Consider the following 19,129-nt stretch of genomic DNA (forward strand, 5'->3'; position numbering starts at 1 on the left):
TTGATATGTTATAAAAAATCAAATAAAATATATTACTTGATTTAGTGATACAGCTAATGAGCATCACTTTTCTATAGTACTTCAACTGTGATATGTCTTGGTTGATTTAACACCTGTCTGTCTTAACAGTTCACTACTTCTACATATACCAAAATCAGAAGAAGGTCTTGAGAGATTGAACCTGGTCTGTCAATTCTTAAAATGATAAAATCTGTGTGAACTAGACTCTGTATATGCTACCACTTGATTCTCGTGTTTACTTGTTTAAACTGAACTTTCAACATGTTAACTGTGATTGTCCTTGATAATCTCTTGATTGTTTGGCATTAGACTACTCAAAATCTACCTAATTAATCTAAGATTACTGAGATATGAATTAAGTAATCAGTTTGTATAAGTGCCCTAATTTGTGTTAATAAAAGCTTTTCTTATATTAAAATTTTAACAGATGTGCAAGCTATCCTGATTGTTTTCTTAAGCTGAATACATTGTATCTGGATAAGAAATATCCTGTTAACTCCAATCTCTACTTGTCTATGTGAAATGTGTACTGAGTCTGTGCATCATGCTTACTTGAATATATATAATATGTGAACTTGAGTGCAACACTATTTACTATTCTATGCATTTTTTTGAAGTCATAAGAACTCAGATAAGGTATAATCAAGACTGGTTTGTGTAATCACAGTTTAACAAAAATAAAATAATTCACTCACACACCAGTCCTCACAATAAGACCTGGCAAGGGATCCTTGAGCATCCCTGTATCTGGATCACTGCTGTGATTAATGGCCACTTAGAAAAATTTAGGTGACATTTTATTTTTAACATACTTCTTTTAAAGTGTTATATATGAAATAAATGGTCTGAGTGGTGTGTTATCTTGAATGCTATCTGAATTAAATGAAAACTGTTTGTGCATGCACTGTTCTGTGTTTAATATGCATGACATTCTCTTGGTTGCATCTCATTAATAACATAGTGTCTTAAGAAATAAATGTTACATTCTTTACTTACACTCAAAAGTTTTCAGAAAATTAATTTCAATCCAAAAAGTAACAATCTGTCTGCATTAATCTTTTCTCAAAACTGAACAGCCTTAAATGTTTTTTTCTGTCACTTGCTAGAGTCTATGTGGTAGAGTGAGCTGCTTTTCACCTTTATGTCACACATTCTCCCAAATCTGTGTACTTTTTGTACTTGTAACAGTACTAAAACAGTATTTTCTAGTACTAGTTGCATATGCCAGCTCTCAAACTTCATACCTTAGCTGCATTATACACATATCTAGGATCTGGAATTATGTGAACCATGCCTCTGCATATCAACTCTTGGCCAACTGTATTTAATGAAAATTAATGTTCATGAACAGTAAAAGTTATTTTCCAGAAAATTATTTTATTAACTAAAATTGAATTATGTGCTATGTGCATACATATATACTTGTTTACACTTGCTGCATTCATACACTAACACAGTTTATTTGCATTACTCCACTTCACTTGAAACATGAACCCAAATGCCAATCCATATTACCCCAAGCCCAGACCACTGATTGAAAATCCATATCTTCTTGAAGATATGGAGAAAAATCAGTTTTACCATCACAAAACATCATCATTCAAAACTGTTCAATCTTCACATCCCAAACACTATCACAAAAGACATTTTCCACCTAGACAGCTCCGAAAGGGATACAAAAATCACACCATTCCTTTCTACCAAAGCAAAAAAATTCAGAACCCTCATTCCCCTAACCCTAGACCAACTAAGCCTTTCCAACCAAAAGTCTATACCAGGAAAGTGTTAGGGCGAAAACACGCGCTAATATTTACGCAAGTATACGCGTTCGCAAGTAGTATAAGATATAAATCAGATTCGTTCCCACAGAGACTGGTTTAGGTTAAGTTCAATTTATACACATATGCAACTATGTATGGTTATCGCTCAATGCTAAGACAAATAACAAATTGGGTTTTTATTAAACTAAGAGATTATACTAAATAACATTAACTAAGAGAATTGAGGTTGAATTACTACATATGACAAACATGGGATTCTAACATCATTAAATACTTCATTCAATAGCTTTTTAGTTCTTAACCTTAGCATGTGAAGGTGATGACACTAATCAGATAACACGAAACTGATATACACCAATTTTCGTTGCACGAGTACCGTTCTACCAGACATCCACAAAAGAGATAGAAGCTGAATAGGCACCAATTATATTGAGACCCTATATGTCTATAGAATTTGACAACATAACGGTTTAAGCATAAGTTATCCATATGATTACATAGGGTAACTAAAACGGTTAGAATTACCCACTAATCATGCATACAAATACATGAACCTATGCTAGCATGGCAAGTTCTAAATCTCAATATTCACTGTCGCTTCAAAAGAGATTAATACACTATTTTATATGTTAGCTACGCACATAAGACGAATAAGCACAACCAATACTAGGATATCAATCAATCACCACACACCAAGATATCAAAACAATTAACTATTGAAATCCATAAGTAAATCCGCTAGAATCCCATGATAACGATTACCTCATAATTGAACTCATCGTCACCATGGGTTCCAATAAAAGCATGGTATAAACAAGGTCTTAACAAACTGAATAATAATTAATGTATGAATAAACGAGATCTAGGTTCAACAAGAATGAAAACGAGCATCCAAAGTTACAACTAATTCAAAGAATCACAAGTTAAAAACAAGATCTTCTTTTTCGGAGTTGTTTTGTGCTTCTAGGTCTTCTCCTTGGTATCCCAATCTTCCCGGATGATGAAAACCTTTTTTAAGTATATATACGCCCCTAGTGGACCTGGACCCTTAAAATCGTCAAATTCCACTCAAAAAAGGCTTTTTCAGCGAAATCAGCGACCAGCCGCGCCTCGGGCGGCCGCCTCAGCTCTCCGGGCGGGCGCCTCAGCTCCCGGGCGGCCGCCCCACATCCCGGGCGGGCGCCTAGAGCCTGTCTGGAAAAAATTCTGATGAATATTGTTTTGGCCATAACTTGAGTTCTACTCATCAGAATTAGGCGATTCAACTGCCCACGCGAAGCTAACGAGATTCTCTACAACTTGACAATGGACTTCGCTTCCAAATCTGATCACTTTTTATCATATTTCCTTTAAAAGCTCATTTCTTCATATAACTGATACCTGAAATGTAATAACACAAAAACACATCAAAATACCAACAACTTGAGTCCAAAACACCAATTTGAGCTTGTAATAAAGCATTCCAAGTGGATATAAAATCCACTTATCACACCCCCAAACTTGAATCGATGCTTGTCCTCAAGCATAAACAGACTTAAAACTACAAAACAAACCTAATGCATGAATGCAACTACGTGAATACAACTAAATGATAATGCAATCGATCCCCTCAGAATAATCATAACCAAATGAATAAGACAATGCCTCTAAGAATGCAATGACTTTAAACAGAGCTCAAATAAATCCCATAAACCAACTCACAAACTAGAAACGTGCGTGTGTGGAATGCTTAACAGATATCTCTCGATACTAGATCAATAACCATAACTTATCTATCATCGAAACAATCAAAAGTTTATAAACGGAATAGACAATAAACGCATTATGGCTCACAACACCTCCTTTCTACTAGAGTTAGATAAGGATTCACGCTATTATTGAACACATAGCAAAGATGCTTATTTGACCGTGCAATGAATGACGTCCCAAAAGACTTATGCAATAATACCCATGTAGCGAGTGTTAGGTTAGCGGATCCCAGAGTATAAAAGCCTTAGGTCACTAGGCACAAAGTCCCCTAGAACTTAATAACTCGAGTATTAAAGAGCTCACTCTTGATCAATTATGCATAAACACATACTTTTTTTATTTCTTTTTTTTTCTCATTTCTTTTTTTTTCCTTTTTTTTCAACAATTTCTGAATGAGTGTGTTTCGCTCCATCTCATTCAACCCTAGACTACTCATAAAAATATGATCCGGCTACTAGCCATTTGACGCTTAGCCTTACAACAACTAGCAATGAAATCCAAGTTTTTCTCCAGATAAAAAAATCAGTATTTTTACATCATTACGAGAATATCACAAATTCTAAATATAACCAAGTGATTAAATCTCAACAACAAACAAGTATGATCATGATCTAGATCAAAAGCAACCCTATAAGACTTTGTGAAAATATTTGTTTCTGGCATGCAAATCAATTCATTAAGACTTAAACATCCCTCTATTCGTCATCACCATACTGAAATCAACATCAACTTATCAAATATCATAGTTCATCTTAAGGGATCATGCTAAATATGCATGCAAATACAACTATATAAAATCACATAAAAATAAACAAATATGTCCTAAATTAACAATCATGCAAAAATATGAATGAACTACAACTAAACATGCAATATGAATCTATATGAATCTATATGGACACACACTACTAATCCTTACATTATCACCCCCAAACTTAAAATTTTCAAATGTCCTCATTGAAGGTAATAATAAGGATTTCAGGAATACCTAGTTGTCGGAAAGATCACCCTCTTTGGGTGGAGGATCAAGTGGCCAATCAACTTCGCCACTAGTGTCTCGGAAAATAGTACCGAAAGCGTATGTCAAATCTTCAGCAAAATGATGGTGAATGTCATGCATGGCCTCCATATGCCTAGTCACTCGCCTGTACTGCTCATCACCAATACCAGTCTTATCAACTACCTGTGGCGCATGAGAAGAACCCTTTGTAGGCACTAGAAGATTCGTCCAGCCACTCTCGACATCATCAAAAATATATCCCAACCCCTTATCATGGGGTGCACCTAAGAATGAATAACTCAAGTGATCTGGCTTTCGGTTGAGCTCAAGTATGGGAGCTTCTTGAATAAATGGTTCAAAATGCTTCTGAGAAATTTTCAGCTCTGCTAACCCAAGAGAATTGAATGGCATATCCAACTTCCTCTTCCACGGAGGTGCATTCAAAACCTGCAGTTGCTCTACTTTAAAGCACTCATCTTTAGCTGTGGGTAACTTTATTTCCTTGAACACATTAAAAGTGACCTTTTGATTGTAAACCTTCATCAAAATCTCTCCTTTTTACACATCGATCATAGTTCGGCCTGTAGCCAAGAATGGTCTTCCCAAGATGATGGGAATCTTCTTATCTTACTCGAAATCAAGAATTATAAAGTCAGCAGGGAAGAAGAGTTTATCCATCTTGACCAAGACATCCTCCACTATACCTCGTGGATAAGCGATGGAACGGTTAGCTAGTTGCAATGACATGTATGTTGGTTTCAGGTCAGGCAGACCAAGCTTCTTGAAGATAGATAAGGGCATCAGATTGATGCTAGCTCCTAAATTACATAAACACTAGTTGAACGACAAGTTTCCGATGGTGCAAGGAATAGTGAAGCTTCCAGGATCTTTAAGCTTCGGAGGCAACTTCTGTTGCAGCACAGCACTGCATTCCTCCGTTAGAGCAATGGTCTCTAAGTCATCGAGCTTCACTTTTTGAGAGAGAATACCTTTCATAAACCTCGCATAGCTAGGCATCTGTTCAAGAGCTTCAGCGAAAGGTATGTTGATATGAAGTTTCTTGAACACCTCCAAAAACTTCTCAAACTGCTTATCCAGCTTTTTCTTCTGCGGCCTCTTAGGAAAAGGAGATGGAGGATAGATATGTTTCTCCCCTGTATTACCCTCAGGAGGAGTGTGTTTCACAGTACTCTTCCTTGGTTCCACCTCTACTTCCTTCTACACATCTTCTTCAGCCACAACTGCATTTTCAGAAACTTGAGATTTTTCAGGCTCTTCGTCTTGCTAAATTTTGGGGCTTGCGACCTTTCGAGACCTTAAGGTGATGGCGTTCACATGTTCTTCAACTTCCCTCTTGCCTAGATTTGTTTCTGTATCACTAAGAAGCGTTCCTGGTGGTCGATTCAATAAGGCATTACCAATTTTCCCTATTTGGTTCTCCAGAGTCTTGATAGAAATAGCCTGGCTTTGGTATATAAGAGCCTGATTTTTGCACATAAGCCTCAACTCCTCCAATTCAGATTTTTCATTCGAAGATAGACCTGCATCATGATTTTGTTGTTGAATTTGGAGTTGTTGTTTTGATGCAATTTGTTGCTGAAAACCAGGAGGGTTGAATAGCTTATTTCCAAACTGATGGAACGACTATTGCATCACATTCTGATTGTTGCTCCAGCTGAAGTTAGGATGATTCTAGTTGTCAGGATAATAAGTGGCAGGAACTGGCTGTTGTGATCTCTGAAAGTTGCTCACAAACTGAGCTGAGTCACTAGATATATCGTATTGCTCTGTCACATGTGGACCTGCACACAGTTCATAAACACTGGTTATCTGATTAATACCATAGTTAGCCAGAGAATCGATCTTCATAGACAACGCATTCAGTTGAGCAGTGATATCTGTAGCTGTATCCACTTCAAGAACTCCTGCTACCTTGCCCTGTGGAAATCTATGGGTTGGATACTGATATTCATTACCAACCATCAGTTCAATTAGATCATAAGCTTCCTCATAGCTCTTCGCCCATAAGGCTCCACCTGCTGCTGCATCAAGCATGGGTCTGGACTGTGCTCCCAACCCATTGTAAAAATAATTGATGATCATCCAATCAGGCATTCCATGATGAGGACACTTCCTAAGCATCTCCTTGTAGCGCTCCCAAGCTTCATATAAATATTCTCCTGATTGCTGCGCAAATTGAGTAAGAGCATTCCTGATTGCAGCTGTCTTCGCCATAGGGAAGAATTTAGTAAGAAACTTCTGAGCAAGATCTTCCTAAGTAGTAATCGAACCAGCTGGTAGAGAGTGTAACCAGCTCTTAGCCTTGTCCCTCAGAGAGAATGGGAACAGTCTCAGCTTCACAGCATCTTCAGAAATACCGTTGAACGTGAAGGTGTCGCAGATCACAATAAAGTCCCTAATGTGCATATTGGGATCTTCAGCTGGAGAACCCCCAAACTGGATTGAATTCTGCACCCATTTAATTATGCCAGGCTTGATCTCAAAGGTATTAGCTGTGATAGCTGGTCGGACAATGCTAGATTGAATGTCATTGATCTTGGGTTGAGAAAAATCCATCAAGGCTTTCGTTCATGATGTTGGATCTCCCATTATAATGAGTACCTAAAACACAAACAAATAAACCGTGAAAGTAAAAGAATCCGAGTCAGTGAACTTTAACGACCACTGATGACAAGCACATAAACTAAAAATTAACACCGAGTCCCCGGCAGCGGCGCCAAAAACTTGTTAGGGCGAAAACACACGCTAATATTCACGCAAGTATACGCATTCGCAAGTAGTATAAGATATAAATCAGATTCGTTCCCACAGAGACTGGTTTAGGTTAAGTTCAATTTATGCATCTATGCAACAATGTATGGTTATCGCTCAATGCTAAGACAAATAACAAATTGGGTTTTTATTAAACTAAGATATTATACTAAATAACATTAACTAAGAGAATTGAGATTGAATTACTATATATGACAAACATGGGATTCTAACGTCATTAAATACTTCATTCAATAGCCTTTTCATTCTTAACCTTAGCATGTGATGGTGATGACACTAATAAGATAACACGAAACTTATAAACGCCAACTTTCATTGCACGAGTACCATTCTACCAGACATCCATAAAAGAGATAGAAGCTGAATAGGCACCAATTATATTGAGACCCTATATGTATATAGAATTTGACAACATAACGGTTTAAGCATAAGTTATCCATAATGATTACATAGGGCAAGTAAAACGGTTAGAGTTACCCACTAATCATGCATACAAATACATGAACCTATGCTAGCATGGCAAGTTCTAAATCTCAATATTCACTATCGCTTCAAAAGAGATCAACACACTATCTTATATGTTAGCTACGCACATAAGACGAATAAGCACAACCAATACTAGGATATCAATCAATCACCACACACCAAGATATCAAAACAATTAACTATTGAAATTCATAAGTAAATCCGCTAGAATTCCATGATAACGAATAGCTCATAATTGAACTCATCGTCACCATGGGTTTCAATGAGAGCATGGTATAAACAAGGTCTTAACAAACTGAATAATAATTAAAGTACGAATAAAAGAGATCTAGGTTCAACAAGAACGAAAATGAGCATCCAAAGTTACAACTAATTCAAAGAAACACAAGTTAAAATCAAGATCTTCTTTTTTGGAGTTGTTTTGTGCTTCTAGGTCTTCTCCTTGGTATCCCAATCTTCCCGGATGATGAAAACCCTTTTTTTAAGTATATATACGCCCCTACTGGACCTGGACCCTTAAAATCGTCAAATTCCACTCAAAAAAGGCTTTTTCAGTGAAATCGGCGACCAGCCGCGCCTCGGGCGGCCGCCTCAGCTCTCCGGGCGGGCGCCTCAGCTCCCGGGCGGCCGCCCCACATCCCGGGCAGGCGCCTGGAGCCTGTTTGGAAAAATTTCAGATGAATATTGTTTTGGCCATAACTTGAGTTCTACTCGTCAGAATTAGGCGATTCAACTGCCCACGCGAAGCTAAGGAGATTATATACAACTTGACAATGGCCTTCGCTTCCAAATCTGATTACTTTTTATCATATTTCCTTTAAAAACTCATTTCTTCATATAACTGATACCTGAAATGCAATAACACAAAAACACATCAAAATACCAACCACTTGAGTCTAAAACACCAATTTAAGCTTGTAATAAAGCATTTCAAGTGGATATAAAATCCACTTATCAGAAAGCCAATCTCAGACAAGAACGAAACCCTAGCCCAAACATGAACAAGCCAAAACCTCCACCACCAAAACTATCTAACCCATCAAACTCCAAAAAGTTTCTTGAACTCATAAAAAATGTCCAACCTGGCACTTATGTGGATGTCAAAGGTGAAGTGGAGGTCATCATTAGAAGGGCTTAATGGGATGGTTTAATGTACAATCTAGGAAAACAATATTTCACTCATCTCATAGGGGAATTTTAGTACAACATGAACATAATTAAAGGGGTAGAGGGCATCTTGCATTTCAAAACTACAGTGAATAGGAAAGGTATTTGTGTAGATAACAAGAGCATCAATAGAGCACTGCATTTACCTCTTCATCTGTGTGAGTTGCCATGTGAGGACATATTTTCTCAGTTTGAGTTTAATAAGTCTAAATTTGAACTTATGGTAGGAATGTTTTGTAAGTCTGATGTGCCTGATGGTCTCTGTGATGTCAACTGTGGTATTCACTTTGAACATTTTACTAGCACTTTCCATCACCTTGCTCTCATTATTAGGTCTAATGTTATGCCTAAGCCTAATCAGAGCAAGTATTTTGACTTCCTTGATATGAAAATCGTGCATCTGCTTGCTAATAACAAAATCAATTTCAGTATCTCCTATGTCATTCTCTTGAACATGATAAATGCTCATCTTGTTGATTATATGTCATATGGTATGTTAATTACTTCTCTCTTTGCAATCTGCAACATTCCCATGCCTGAAATCTTTGCAAATCTGGCTGATTCCCAAATCACCAATGACCACTTTAGGCCACAAGTGCCCCTGATGCACTGTGAACCTCAAGAAGTCACTCATGTTTTCATTCCTCAGTTCATCAGAAAGGAAGATGTCTTTCTTTCTAAATTTGAGTCTGTCAAGGCCATGTTTAATGAACTAAAAATGGAACTTAAGAGAGTAAAAACTGAAAATGATGAGGTTAAGGAAAAGGTAGGAGAACTAGAGGGTATCACTGCATCTTGTAAACATACGATTGCATATTTAGAAAACCTAGATGCATCTACACTAGGAACAAATTGCATGTATGACCAAGAAATTGTCAATTCATATCAAGTCCCTTTGAGTGAGAACACTGCAATGATTCATGAGTTAGAAGAAGTAGGTGTGGGAGCTAGAGTTTAATTGATTGATAATCTGCCTGATTTAATCCATGTCTGTGATGCTGATGGTAATGTTATTGGATGATCTGTGTTGATGTTCTTGCTACTGATTGATTATGTACCTTGTTGTGTTGCTGCTTCTACACCCCTTTTGCTGATCTATGACTGATCTGTTGTATTTCTGTTGGTGTAATTTGATTTAAACTTTTGGATTTCTGATTTGATGATTTTAACCTTAACTCTGTTTTAATTTGGTTGAACTTAATGGAGTGTATGCACTTCAAATGCTTTGTAATCTCTAAGAAAGGTACAGAACTTTGTTCTATTTAATCAGTGAACCACACTGATTGATATGAACACCTTTGTTCAATGTAATATAATCTACATTCTGTTACGTCTGGTGTTGCATACTCTATCATACTTGTACTATAATTTTTACTCTTAAATTCAATAACCAATCTATGCAGGAACAAAGTCAAATCTGACTTTAAAATTCTATGTTTCTTGGTATTAAAATATGAATTTGTGTTTACTTTTGGTAATGCATTCTGGCTCAGTGTCATGTTCTATGATGTTCCCTAATCAGCTCTTGCAGGAACAAGAGGTGTACTAAAAAAATTAAAATGATCTGTATCTTTATTTCATTGATTTGTTTTTAAGTTATATCCTTGTTTTGGAAATACACATCACAACCAAGTATATGTCAATAACTAATCTATGAAGTTGATTATTTCTAAAAACTGTTTTTAGACTACTCTGTCATTTTAATCTTATCTATCAAATTAACATTCTATAAATGCTTGCCCCTGTCCCTTTCAGATCAGTTGAGAGTTAAGCAATTTGGTAACTGGTATATGTGTGTATTATCTAACAAAGATGCAGGCCAAACACACGCATGCACAGTTCAAAAATGATCAAGCTTAGCTTATGGAAGCATTATGTCAAAATCATCAAGTCTCACTCTGCTAAAGTATGATAGGTATACACTCTCAACCTATAATAATTTTACTTCACACACACCCATCAGATTGTTGTATTGAGTTCCAGTATCAAACAAATCCAGCTGAACATTTTGTGGTAATTGAATGAGTAAAGGCTATTGACTATCATTATTGTGGATTTAGATATATTGTATTTGTAATAGGTTGTTTATAAAAGTGGAGTTCTTAGAATGTATTAGCTTTACAAAATGTATAGCCTGATACTTAGCTCTGGAATAGAAATAGAGTGTATTAGTGTTAGATGTTGTAACATGACAATAGCCAGCAAAGTCGAATTGACAAAATAGTATGTATTAGATCTCAAACTCAGTAATATGAACATAGATTGTATTAGTGACAGTTTTTGTAACTTGTGATTGAAAAATTATGTATTCTAAATTATAAAACACTAAGGCATGGTTCTTATGAATCATGTTAATTTCCATACTGAAAAAGAATAAAATTGGTTTTATACACAATCTTTCTCAGTTGCATGAATATAAGAAATCTGTACAAACTGTATTGTACATGCTAAAAATAAAATGACTGATCATTGATATAAGTAATGTTCAAACAGACGGCTAAATCACATTATCATGCAAGTCTACTTATAAAAGTTGTTTTGACTACAATCTTTGGTAATTCAATAAAACTGAAAAGGGACTTACTACTAATATATATAATCAGAATTGGACTTAAAAATTACACCCTATCTTTTAAATCAAACCATGCCTGCATAAACATTTCTTCTTTTGATTTGCTAAACTGCATGGACTATATCTTAAAAGTATTGCATTAACTGTTTTCTTTCAATACATGCAAAAATAGATCAAAAATACCATGCATATAATTTTGAATTAATTCCTACATGCTCAAAATATATGTACTTGACTAGATCTATGATCAAAATTCCATGTTTTCTAAGGTTAATGCTTTTAAATAAAACTCTATATACTCTTTTTCGCATGTACCAAACAAAAGAGGAAGAGAAATTGGACCCTTAATGTTCAATATGTTCAATATTTTTCAAAAATTGTTGAATATTGATATCTTTTTGATGATATACAAGGATCTATATCTGTGCTTCTATTTTTATGATATATCTAACAAAGTATTTTGCAGAATTTTTAAGAAAGGAGCTTTAAGTATTTTATGTGAAAATACCTTTAAAAATTTATGCATACACCAAGGGGAAGCACACACTGATAATTTTATGTTTGTTTGGAAAATACCAAAAAGGGGAAGATTGAAAGGATATCTTCGATATATTATTTATTTTGGTATTTGTACGATTAAACATAAAATTAAGAACACATAGATCCTCTCCATCAGTAATGAATTCAATTGATCCAAATCAGTCAAACTAGCAAAATCATGTCTTTTAAACAGATAAAAGAGATATTTCATTCTTGCAAAATATCACAACTATATCTTTATGGAATATATCTCTAAGGCAATATGATCAAAGAAGAAACATCACGATATGATATTTCTTAAGATTTGTGTTGCAGCCGGAATATGGCAACAAGCTCGAATAAGGAATATATCAGAAATATTCTTTAGAGGTCTCCTGCTATATCAAAAATATTTAACTCTTTGCTTCAAAATATATATCTACATATATCAAAAGAGTTTTTATTCAAATATTATTAATATCCAGTTCTGCAACTCATTTCTGTATACTTACAGTAAATTTTCTCTCATTTCATAAAATCAGCATTTCCCAGATAAAATTATTCAAAAATACTCAACCACATTTCCTATCATCCAAATATATTTTATATATTAGGAAATATATTTTAAGTATTTACTCAAGTCAAAATTTTGGTCAAAAGATCCATCTCCTTTATTTCAAGACCAATGATATTTTCACTCGGAAGAAAGGCTCACAGAACAGTTTTATTTTTAGATAAAATACTTCCACATTCTAGAATGACTTGAAATTTGTTATGGATCATTGAAATGGTAATTTCTAAGTATGATAAAAAATTTGTAGCATTCAGAAAATTTTTGTCCGGGCACAAAAATCGAGGCAGATGGTCCCACAATTGACCACGTTTGACCTAGTTACCATTGACTAAAGTTGACCAAAACTTGCAGGATATCATTTTATATTATTTAAGTATTTATCATATTTTTTTATGGTATTTATTTAGGATTTTTTAAGGTGGTCATAATTAATGGTGTTTAATCCTTAATTAAAGTGATTAAACAATAATTAAAAGAAAAGAAAAATATATATTTATTCAAATATCTCAGCTGAGATTTTGAACCCATAAAGTTGTTTGTCTTATATAGCTATGTCAAAGAAACACAACCTACTTGCCAAGTCATCAATCCATGTGACACACACCATCCACCATCCATTTTCCTCAAATCTCCACCATTCAATCTACCCAACTTCTCCTATAAATAAACCCCCACCCCAACCCATTTTCTTCAAGCTAAAGAGCCACAAAGTTGCTAGGATTTTTTCAAGAAGTGCTTCTCTCCATCTCTTTCAAATTCTATACACACACTTCTTCTCAAAAACCTTATATCTCTTCTATATACTTACATATATACAAGGTTTTTGAAACCCAAGCTTAGCTTCACCCAACCAAGCTTTATCCCACCAAGTGAGCTCATCCACTACCACTTCTCGGCCTCCCGAAGGGAGGCCCAAGTTCGACCAAAGTGCCAAAATCACGCCGAACCTCTAGCAAATTTTTCCGGCGAACTTTTCCGACCGTTCTTCAAAAGTGGTAACTTTTAGCTTCTTATTTAAGTTCCTTTATTTGAGTTTTGTACTTAATTTCTCTACTTCATATTAAGCTCTAATATAATATCTCTTATAAAGAAAGTTCTCAAGGGTAAAGAGAACTAAGATTCGAACTCGGAATTAGAATAAATACTTGATCTTCAAAAAATCATTTCATCAAGAAGATCTATAAAGATAAGTACTTAATCTCCAAGAGTGAGATTTAAATTTGACACAAGTTCACGAGTTAGCCAATTACTTTCACGCTCTTTAATTGGATCTTGGCTAACAAATATTCGTGCACATAAATAATTACGAAGCAAAATATAATCCCTTCTAACATTTTTAGTGTTCCGGGGGATTATAACTCGATCTATAAATTCTTCGTAATTTGTCAAATATCAAACGGATTAAGTTCACGAGTTAGCCAATTATTTTCACGCTCCATAATTGGATCTTGGCTAACAAATATCGTGCACATAAAATATTATTAAGCATATTTTAATCCCTTCTAACATCTTTAGTGTTCCGGGGGATTATAACTCGATCTATAAACACTTCGTAATCATCCGTTATTTAAAGACGAATCAAATCCACGAGTTAGCCAATTAATTTCATGCTCTTTAATTGGACCTTAGCTAACACTTATCGTGTAGATAAACAATTACGAGACATATCGTATAAGCCCCTTCTAACATCTTTCAGTGTTCCGTGGGGTTCTTATTCGATATATATAAACTACTCGTTATTATTAGTCTAAACTTCAAAAGCACGATCTTACGCCAATTACTTGCACTTCTCTTATTTGGATCTTGGCAAAGAATCATAAAACTTATAAAAGTGCTTGAAGTTATAAGTATACTTTGACCACATAAGTGTCAAAACATTAGTATACTTAAATCCTTAAGCCTACGAGCGTAAAAGATAAGTTACAATTCCGAGATTGTAACTAAAGTATTCTTCGATTTATAAATACGTAATCGAAAGAAGAAGAATATTAAAGAAGTCATAAGCTATAAGTGCTTTATATAAAAGACTTCTCATATTACTCCACAACTTCATTTTAAATCTATAAAGGAGTAATTATAAAAATACTTGGACTACCATTTATTGTCTTAAGTCAAGTATTCTTATTTAGTTTTAATATTCTTATTTGAATATTATACTATTTATGGGCTAGTACAGTATCATACTAGTTCAAACCATATTTTCTATACTTGGTTTGTTTGTGGATTGTCTTATTAGTTTTGTAGTAAGGTGAAGTGACGTCAGGTGATTCTCGTTCTAAGACCCAAGTCCTAGACGTACTAACGGGGAGTTAGTAGTCTTCGCACCGTGAAGAAGAGGAAAGACCCAAGACCGGATCACTAAGATCCAAGACCGACAAAAGCTAAGGAAGCCAAGTCCACACAAAGGCTCTACAATAACTTTGAAGAAATAGCGGAGAGTTATTGTCTAAGATAAGTTGTGTAGGTAATAAATTTATTTTGAGGTGGTGACCCTTGTGTTACGCACCAAGACAAATACTTGTAAATGGTGTAAAGGCTTCTCCGCCTACTAAAGGAGTGAGTTTATTATAAGAGAAAATCTATTAGAGGTTGCGCCATCTCCAACCATGATAACATCACCGTGTGGTATTTTCTTTCTTTACACTTTATTCTTCTGCATAACCACTCGGTAAAGTTTTAAAAAGGGATAAATTATTTTAAAATGCCATAACAATTTTTAAATTGGTAATTAAGCTATTCAACCCCCCTTCTAGATTAAAATAGCCCTCATACGGGACCTTACACTGACTATATGTATTATCCTTAGAGATTATATCTTGATCACTTTCATCATCACTATCATCACAGCTCATCTCAACATTATCAAATTTAAGGCTTTCATGGAAACCTTCATCTTGTATTCCTTCAATCTTCTTATCATCAAACACAACATGTACAGATTTCATAATAATGTTGGTTCTAAGATTGTAGACTTTATATGATTTTCCCACAGCATATCCAACAAATATACCTTTATCAGATTTGGCATCAAACTTCCCATGTTGCTCAGTTTGATTCCTTATAATATAGCATTTACAGCCAAAGACATGAAGAATATTTAGTGTTGGATTCCTATTCTTGAAAAATTGATAAGGAGTCATGCATTTTGCTTGATTGACCAAAGAAATATTCTAAGTGTAGCATGATTGTTTACAGCTTCTGCCCAAAAGTAAGTTGGTAACTTTGATTCTTCTAGCATTGTCCTTGCAGCTTAAATAAGAGATCTATTCTTTCTTTCCACCACTCCATTTTATTGTGAAGTCCTTGCTGTTGAAAACTCATGCATGATCCCATTTTCTTCACAAAAAAACCTCATTACAGAATTCTTGAACTCAGTTCTATTATCACTCTTGATTCTTCTTACTTTGAGATCAGGATGATTGTTGACTTGCCTTATATGATTGATAATGATTTCACTAACTTCATCTTTAGATTTGAGGAAATATGTCCAAGTGAACTTTGAGAAATCATCCACAATCACTAGGTAGTATCTTTTCTTTGAGATTAACAACACATTGACTGGTCCAAACAAATCCATGTGCAGTAGTTGCAGTGGTTCTTCAATTGTAGATTCAATTTTCTTTTTGAATGATGCCTTGATTTGCTTTCCTTTCTAACAGGCATTACACAGTCCATCTTTTGAGAACTCAACTTGAGGAATGCCTCTTACAAGATCTTTCCTGACTAATTTATTCATAGTCTTGTAGTTCATATGGGACAATTTTTTTGCCACAACCAACTTTCATCTTGACTTGCTTTTATGAAAAGATAAGTAATATAATTTGCACTTGATGAGTTGAAGTCAGCTAGATACACATTTCATTTTCTCACTCCAGTGAGAACCACATTATTGTTCTTTTTATTTTTAACAACACAGGCTTGTGAATTGAATATTACCGAGTTGTCCTTGTCACATAGATGGCTTACACTCAAAAGATTGTGTTTGAGTCCATCCACTAGAGCAACTTCTTCAATGATGACATTATCTTTAGAAATCAAGACATATCCCACAGTATACCCTTTGCTATCATCTCCAAATGTAATACTTGGGCTAGCTCATTTTTTTAAACTCAGTGAGCAGGGTAGAATATCCAGTCATGTGCCTTGAGCAACCACTATCCAGATACCAAAGATTCCTTCTATTTCCCTGCACACATCAAAATCAAATCAAGTTGATTTTGGTACCCAAGTTTCCTTGGGTCCTGCCTTGTTAGCCTTCTTTTTAGGTTTCTTAGGCTTGTCCTCATTTGACTTAGGTGATTGAGATTCAACCTTGGTCATTAGAGTAGGGCTTTGAAAACCATTCATAATTGCAGAATTATCATTCACAGGTTGGTTAACATGAAATGGCATATTATGTGCAAACATGTTATTCCAATATGGCATGCTAAATGTCATTTAAGGCATACTGAATGCAACATAGTAAACATTTTGTGCAAATGGACTATTAGCAAATTATGCATTTAAATTTTGTGCAGGCATAACATTCAAAGGCATTGTGGGCATATTGGAAAATGAGGGAGGTGCAGACATGGGTGCAGGTATAGAAGATTTGCAATTAACAGATAATGATTAACACTACCACACTTAACACATATTTTGTTAGGTGCATATTTATAAGGTGTGTAGTTGTTTTGTTTGTTAATTCCTACTTTCCCATTCCTTTTATTTTTCCTTTCGGAGAATGCCTTGACCTCAATTTTCTCCAATCTGTCATTTAGTTGTTTCATTGACAGATGCCCCCACATTAACTCTTTTGTTCTCCTTGACTTGATTCTCCTGCAACAAAGTTCTTGGAAACTGATCCATATTTCTCATTGAGTTTAGCTAGCTTGGACTTGCTAATAGGTTTCTTTTCAATCGACGAATATGGTTCCTTATCTTTCAACGGATGATCCATTTTGGCTTTCAATGGATAATCTTCATCATCCGTTGATTCCACATCCGCTGATAATCCTTCTACCAACACAGGATCCAGTTTCTCCTTGCTCTTTTTTCAAGATTCTTCACAGAATGACTCTATACCTTAAAATTTAGCAATTTGGGTATGTACATCTCTTGATGAATTCCAAGCCTTGATTACCTCTTGCTCTCGCTCAATCTGCTTTCTTAAATTCTCCTATTTCTTTAAGGATTCAGTTAGTTCCTCTTTAGTAATTATACACTCTATCTTCAGTTTCTCAAACTCAACAAATTGAGTTTCTAACACAGTATTCCTCTCACTTAAAAATAGATTATTTTTTTAATATTTATGTTTTATTTAGTGAGTGATTTAAGTGTAACACGCAAGTGATATAATTCCATTGACATGTCATTTATATCATCATTACACTCATCTTTAGAAAGATGTGCTAGATTAGTAGTGATTACTTGATTGCTTGAAGAACTGACCTCTGCTTCACCTGATTTGGCCATTAGAGCTAGATTGACATAGCTTGGTTCTTCATCTTCATCTACCCCATCAGCTGCCCAGTCATTTTCTTGAGTCAAGAAAGCCTTTTCCTTCTGTTTGAGCAGTTCAAAGTACTTCTTTTTGTAATCCACAGGCTCAAACTTCTTTTTATCTGCATTCACTTGCAAAATGACCACTCAGGCCATATTTGAAACACTTGAAGTTGGATTTATCCACCATGTTTCTATTTGGCTTGGCTGCTTTAAAATTCTTTTTGAATTTGAGCTTGGAAAACCTTCTTGACAGGAAAGATAGATGTTCATCTATATCTTCCATTTCATCCTAACTTAAATGATCTTCATGCTCAGCCACTAGTTCTTTTCCTTTGCCTTCACAAACCCTAGAGTTTAGTGCAGATTCCACATCTTCAACCTTCATCTCTTTCACTCTCTCTTGTTCAGCTACCAGCGCTATAGATCCTCTCTTCTTCCTTCCTTTCTTAGATGCTCATCTTGTTCAACTCAAGCTCATAAGTTTTTAGAATACCATACAGTCTCTCCAAAGTAAATTCCTTGTAATCTTGAGAATTTTTAAGAGAGACAGTCATAGGCTTCCAATATTTTGGTAGAGATATAAGGAATTTCAAGTTTGAATCATTTGTCTGATAGACTCTTCCATGCAGCTTCAGTGCATTTAGTAGCTTTTTAATTCTACTAAAAATGTCACTTAGTGATTCACTATCTACATAATGAAAGTGCTCATACTGCTAGATTAGAAGTTGCATCTTGTTTTCCCTCACTTGTTTAGTTCCATCACATATGATTTGAATTGTATCTCAAATATCCTTAGCAATTTTATAGTTGATAACATTGTCAAAAATATCACTATCAAGACCATTAAACAGTATGTTCATAGCATTTTTATCTTTGTGCACTTGCTCAATGTCTTCATCTGTCCATTCTGATTGTGGCTTTGGAATACTTTGCTCATTGCCTACAACTCCATCAGCATCTGTGGCACCATTCATCTTGAGAGA

The 19,129-nt window shown here is 35.0% G+C and overlaps 1 non-coding gene across 1 annotated transcript; it reads left to right on the forward strand.

Moving 5' to 3' along the window:
* The first annotated feature begins 6,664 nt into the window (after window positions 1–6,664).
* On the forward strand, window positions 6,665–6,771 carry LOC141682132 (small nucleolar RNA R71). The gene has a single exon (XR_012559534.1). It is a non-coding gene; the product is annotated as a small nucleolar RNA R71 (small nucleolar RNA).
* The last annotated feature ends 12,358 nt before the right edge of the window (window positions 6,772–19,129 follow it).

This window comes from Apium graveolens, chromosome 8 (genome assembly GCF_009905375.1).
Source record: "Apium graveolens cultivar Ventura chromosome 8, ASM990537v1, whole genome shotgun sequence".
Classification (NCBI taxonomy): domain Eukaryota; kingdom Viridiplantae; phylum Streptophyta; class Magnoliopsida; order Apiales; family Apiaceae; genus Apium; species Apium graveolens.